This window comes from Scylla paramamosain, chromosome 2 (assembly GCF_035594125.1).
Source record: "Scylla paramamosain isolate STU-SP2022 chromosome 2, ASM3559412v1, whole genome shotgun sequence".
NCBI lineage: Eukaryota > Metazoa > Arthropoda > Malacostraca > Decapoda > Portunidae > Scylla > Scylla paramamosain.
The window spans coordinates 13271574-13278622 of NC_087152.1; the positions used below are offsets into that span (position 1 = coordinate 13271574).

The 7049-nt window shown below is 35.6% G+C and overlaps 1 long non-coding RNA gene across 1 annotated transcript; it reads left to right on the forward strand.

Moving 5' to 3' along the window:
* The first annotated feature begins 2367 nt into the window (after positions 1 to 2367).
* On the forward strand, positions 2368 to 6255 carry LOC135110398 (uncharacterized). The gene is made up of 3 exons (XR_010273241.1): positions 2368 to 2845; positions 3109 to 3174; positions 4320 to 6255. It is a non-coding gene; the product is annotated as an uncharacterized LOC135110398 (long non-coding RNA).
* The last annotated feature ends 794 nt before the right edge of the window (positions 6256 to 7049 follow it).

Consider the following 7049-nt stretch of genomic DNA (forward strand, 5'->3'; position numbering starts at 1 on the left):
CAATAAAGTGGAAAGGAAGTGTTAGAAATTTGTCTTGCTCATGTAACACAAGAGAAAACCTTTGATAAGTCTTAAGTGTGAAGAAGCTAGAGCTTTCTTTTTCAGTTCCATAATAAGGCAGGCTCCATGGTGCAAGTTTGGTGTTTAAGTCATTGGACCCTCGTACAGTACCTTACTGTATGAGTACCTTACTAAAGGTACTCAAGATATTATAGGCCTTACAACAAGAAACTTTAAATTTCTTCACAAGATCATGTGTAAAATATTGTAAAGTCATTTTCCTTGCTGAAAGTTTTGCTAAATTTCTTCACAAGATCATGTGTAAAATATTGTAAAGTCATTTTCCTTGCTGAAAGTTTTGCATATTTTTAATTAGTTTCAACATATTATTAGTAAGCACAGATAGAGGGTGTCAGTCAGAAGGCTGTCCATTTATAAATTTAATAGCAGAACTGTAAAAGTAGCATTTAGTATTTATAAGTTCTTTTATTTAGAAAAAAGAAATACCTGCATCTTATATAGGTACCCCTCCAACAGTGAGGTAAGCATTCATTAAATTCCTCATGGTTGTTTGGCATAAATGAAAGTATTTACTGTAATATATTTTGTACTTTTTCAGAGAAAGATTAAGGACTTGGAAGACTTAAGCATGAATAACAGGAATTATATGTACAGTACATGTCTCACCAAACTGGGAACACGGTGGTAATTGTGGAGTAATTGCAGTACGATGAAATGTTGAGGTATCTGTCTATTAAGCTTCAAGTCCTTTCCTTGACTGCCTAACATTAACTACGAGAGCCAAGGTATGTTTGCCAAGAAGCTTAATCCAGATGGAAAATGTGTTATCCACATACATGGTCTGTCCTCAGCTAGTAAGTGGGCTGACTGGTTTATAGTGTGTGCTGGAGTGGGCAGAACAGTGCCTGATGGTGACCATTGTGTACCATACAGATTGTTCAGAACTGGCCAAGAAGAACATGTTTATTTTCTACTGGTGTAAGAGATTGAGAAGCACATAAACCTAAGACATTGTGGCTGATAAACTTTTATTGCTGAATGGAATGTATGCTTAGAATTGTTGTAGTGACCTGTACAAAAACCTCCAAAATTACATATGGAATTGACAATTGGTATGATTCTGATGTCCAAGATGTAGTCCTGTTCTGCTTAGGTGTTTGATTCCTGACCTGCTAAGGTCTCTCATGAAAAAGAATTATCCCACCTTCCAGTCAGTTTCTTAAAAGAGCCCAAGAGACAGCATGACATTGGTGGCTGTGGTAAAGATCCCTATTTAGTAAAATATGCATTGATTATATGAAATATGATGCCCCTTTGGATACTCCATAGAAACAGAAATTGATCTGATGGCAGGACAGTTCTTTAGGAATGAGAGGTCTTAGGTACCTGGAGATTGAACCATTGACCAGGAGAATAGAAGGACAGCACTTGTAGATATTGGGACCATAATGACTGTCAGGTCCCTAGATGATTTTTTGGCACTTTGTACTGCTGGTTACTACATTACTTGTTCCCTTCAGTTTATTTAAGACCAAACTATGTACTTCTAAGGAAATGAGGGACAATCCTGCCATGATTATATAATTAACCATATGTACTAATATAGATCTTTACCACTTGCCACTAATGTAATGTTCCCTCTTGAGCACTACATAGAAACTGAGAAATAGATCTGAAGGTAGAAGTCTTTAGACATGAGAGGCCTTAGCCAGGAATCAAACCATCAAACCCTTGACCTAAACAGGTGGTCATCACTTTAGACATAGGTATCTGATAATCATCATGTTCCAATCATGTAAGGCACTGTCAGGGATTTTAATCCAACTCATGGTCAAAAATCTGTCCTACCTTCAGATTAATTTCTCAGTGTTTCTATGGAATGCCTAAGTAAGGGTATTACATCATTAACCTCTGCCTGGTTTTCCATAAGTGATGATCTCTTTTATTTCTTGTAATTAGCTTTATCATTAAACTCATAAAATTGATAAAATTGATGCTTGGAACTGTTTTGGAATTTATCTTTGTCATCACTGTGATTTTGAAAAGGAAGTTCTGTATTTACCCTTAAATGTTCCATTCATCCAGCTGCTGTGTTTTGGAGGAGACGAGTGAAGGTTGGAGGAGAGCAATCATCACCTGGAACCACAAGATACAATTCACTCCCTCACTTGAAAGCTTCCAGCACTTAACAGGAAGTATGTGTCTTTACTCTGTATTTACTCATTATTAGCATAAGATGTTTCTGTTATTGTAGTCTCATGAGGGTATAAAGAGTCATAGCCAAGTTTTCTTTATTAACAAGGGGCAGGTGCGTAGAATAACAATATGCTTTGACCATGACTGCACTCTGAACCCTCACATCAGCTCAGCTTCCATGATTAAGTTATATTGAAGCAGATGATGAAGTTGACTTGATTGTTCAAAAAACATGGATGTAACCATCATCCAATACCAATGATATTAATAATCTTTGTGGAGACCAGAAAATATCCTTTTAGAAGTACAGATTTGAAGGTTTGGCCATAATGCTTAGAAAATGATATGAAAGTACAGTGTTATGTCAACCAGTTATTTAGGTGCAGTTTTAACAAAGAAAAATCAACATGAGCAAAAAGATGTTAAAGTGACAAAACCAACTTTTATTTTTTAATGCAGAACCATAATAAGGAAGGTGTTGAACTCTTCATGCCTACCCATAGCACCAACCTCCATAGCAGAGAGGTGCAGGAAATAAGTGACTCCTTCAGCAGCTCCCCATCCCACTGGAGCTCCATCCAGGCCTGCCATTTCTTTCTCTGGTTAAGTCAACTCCTCTATCTACTAGGTCTGGCTCACTTATTGATGTCTATATAAGAATCTAACTATCTAGTAGCCATGAATGTACTAAAAGCTAGACCATGAAATAACCTTTGAGAAATTTTTGTAAAAACATTTAATCCTATGTTTACAATCAGAGAGACTTACAATAATGAGTACTATGAAGGCTGTGACAGCAGTAATTATTTTTCTTTGTCTATGTACATTTACTGATGCATTTTTTTCCATGAGTGATAGTGAGTAATGAAAATCTATCTTTTGTTCTTTCAGCTGTGATGGAACACAAGTCAAATAGACCTGGCAGCAGTAACAAGGTGCTGTAGTGACTGACATCAGGTGAGAGAATAATGACTCTGCTTCATATCAGTATCAGTTATTCATGTTGTGATCTTCCATTAGTTTCATCCCACAGGATGTACTAATATGATGCACCATGTGAAGGTTGGGATAAGCTAGTCTCTTTTGAGATGGTAAGCTTATTGCCAGCCTTTTACCATTGACAATATTTGACTGCACAGTGGCAATGCACTTTGGTTCAACTGCATTGGTTACGATACTGCCATTGTCCATAACTTGCTCTGCTAATGTATTTGAATAAATCATTTATACAGAGGTGGATGGCTGTGGAGCAGGGCTCTCTTGAGAACAGTTGTGGATGTATGGACAGAAACACACACAACCTTGGCCTTGACAGGAGGTTATCCTGCTTTATTGTTCACAAGAATAGATATAAAGCAGTATTCATAAAGATTCTGAAAACCTCTTGTAAAAATATATAGGTTAGAATTGTAATGACAATGAATGATGTATGGAGTCACACAGCTATAAAAAAAATGATTGCTGGATTGTTCCAGTACTATAAAACATGCCATTTCAGAATAAAAAAAAAATTATAATAGAAAGGAACAGAATAAGAATGCTTAACATACTTCTAGGTATAAGAGAGAGAGAGAGAGAGAGAGAGAGAGAGAGAGAGAATTCTGAATGACGATACATGAGAATACTTGATAATTTTACTATGGCAACTTGTATTCATATTCTTTGACATGGAAGCAGGAATTGCTAATGGTGTGGGAAAGGAAAGGAAATTTTTCAAGCTGAATTTAAAGGGAGAGAGTTTTGTAAATACAAGGAATTATTGCTGTAGTTGCTGTATGTAAGGCATGGCTATGTACTGTTCTTTTCCTTTAACATCTTTATATGAATATCAAAAGTGATTGAATACAAAAAAGGTAATACTGTATCATTATTTACTTACCTTCTTTTGGGGATAATTTCATCCATAAGAAATGTGCAGTGGTGTAGGTGGTATATGATGCAGGCAGGCAGCCAGTTATGTTAATCTACCTTACAATTTTTTATTACATATAACAAAACTGCATTTTGTAAAGTCTGTATAAGCAAGTTACTTAATATAGGAAAAATCTATGTACAATGTAATTTCCTGGGACATTTGTTTACATTTTTTTTTTTTCTTACAGGCTTATGGACATGCACCAGCATACTTCTATTTAAAAATGCACCTGCCACAAATGCAAGATTCAAGACTGTCTACCTGCTATATCATTTATAGTGTAATTTTTTCTAGATTTCTTTTTAAAAGGTGTAGTATAGATGATATAACAACAAAATTTGAGCATCATAATATGAGTAGATATCATGATGTATGGTAATTTTTGTGTGCATTGTTATTCAATTTCATATAGTTATTTACAAAACTTGAATTGAAATCAGCCAAAAAATTAAGAATGATTGTACAGAAGACCTTGCATGGTTTTGTTGTAAAATTGAAAAGCAGGTTTTAAGCTTAGGTAAATCATCCTTGGTCACCAAATGACAGTTTACCAAGCCACAAGACAATATGCAGCTTGTCTTAGTTCCTTTAATTTTTAAATTCATACTATTTCCATGTGTTATTTGCTATTTCTAGTAGCAGTTTACCTTCCACTACAAAATTTTGATATGCAGTGTTCAGACATTTCAATTTTTGTCTCTGTGTGACTAAATCCATGCAAGTTTTATCATTTACTTTATTGATGTTTTGAATACAAAGTCTGCATGTTAGTCCCTTACTTGTCAAACCATCTCCCATCAATATTGCACACTTATTTCACCATGTTCCTTTCAGTATATTTCAGCTATTTTCATATTGTCTATAGTGGCACAAGTTGCACAATCATGAAGCATTACACTTCTCACACATGGAATTGATCATGAAGCTTTGCACTTCTCACATGTGGAATTGATCAGTCTACCTTCATGAGTTGTGTTTCATTGTTAGATATAGGATTAATTACCTCAACTTTTTGTTCAATTCCCTGCATTAGTCTTATTATGATGGCAGGGAATCTTCCAGTATCAGTATTTCTAACTTTGGCTTCTTTCATTGATTGACACATTGCATGCACTGAAAGTAACAAGAGCTGTACTACTCAAAGCTGTTCATTACAGCACTATGCACACTGCTTGCAATAACAGTCATCCCACACAATACCAATACTGCATATTGCACATGGCCAAGCATCCTTGTCTCTGGCACAGTGTTTATCATCAATATTTAGGGCTTATGGATTCCATGTCACTTTCCACCCAGATAATACGAAGGTCATAAAATGACCTACCATCTTTCTTTGAGTATAGACTGACCCCTGATTCACACACACACACACACACACACACACACACACACACACACACACACACACACACACACACACACACACACACACACACACACACACACACACACACACACACACACACACACACACACTATATCTGTTCTATACCCACACACTCGGTCTGTCCTTTACTTATAATGTAAACTGGAAACTTCACATCTTATCTCTAACTAAAAACAGCTTCTTTGAAGTTAGGCATTCTGAGACATCTCTGCCAGTTCCCCCACCATCCTCCAGGTGCTAATTCTGTACAAGGGCCTTATCCGTTCATGTACGGAGTATGCTGCACATGTCTGGGGGGGTTCCACTCATACCGCTCTTCTAGACAGGGTGGAATCAAAAGCTTTTCGCCTCATCAACTCCTCTCCTCTAACTGACTGTCTTCAGCCTCTCTCTCAATGCCGCAATGTTTAATTTCTAACTATCTTCTACCACTATTTTCATGCTAACTGCTCTTCTGATCTTGCTAACTGCATGCCTCCCCTCTTCCCACGTCCTCACTGCACAAGACTCTTCTTTCTCTCACCCCTATTGTGTCCACCTCTCTAATGCAAGAGTTAACCAGTATTCTCAGTCATTCATCCCTTCCTCTGGTAAACTCTGGAACTCCCTACCTGCTTCTGTATTTCCACCTTCTTATGACTTGAATTCCTTCAAAAGGGAGATTTTTTGGCTATCGCTTTGGACCCTTTTCTGGGACTGGCATCTCAGTGGGCTTTTTTTTTTTTTTTTTTTATTTTTTTTTTTTTTGTTGCCCTTGGCCAGTGTCCCTCCTACATAAAAAAAAAATAAATAAATAAATATATATATATATATATATATATATATATATATATATATATATATATATATATATATATATATATATATATATAAAATCACATTTATATGACAACAATGAAGGAGGAGCTGATTCTCTCTCTCTCTCTCTCTCTCTCTCTCTCTCTCTTTCTCTCTCTCTCTCTCTCTCCTTTTTTGGTAGTCAATCATGTACTAATGGAAGTTACATGTGTGAAAATTGTAAATGTCTTTTTTTAGTTATTGAAACTTGGACAGTCAAAGATAATTGTTGAAAGACTGACCATTGAGATGAATGTGCAGTGCTGTAAGGGTGTAGTCAAGTAATTATTGCAAAACCACCTCTGTGAAGTTGTTACAGCCAGATTTGATTGCTATTCTCATATTTTTTTAATTTGCATTTTAGGAAATAATAGTTGTAAAGTGTTTGAAATAATATACTCAGCAAGTATACTGAGATAAAAAAAATGCAGTTGTAGATTACAGTAAATCTTCTATAAATCGGTTCAATGGGAGGGAAGGCATTGAATATGTCCATAGTTTCTTCTAGGTATCATGATTTTAGAGAATTTGTATGTCATTTTCACAAGAAAATGTAATTTAATAAATATTGCATAGTTTTCAGAAAAATATTTACCATAAGGTATTTTATATAAAATATGAATGATTTATAGATGGATTACTGTAAATACTATTTGAAGACTGGAATGTCTTGTCAGCTGTTAAATGTTT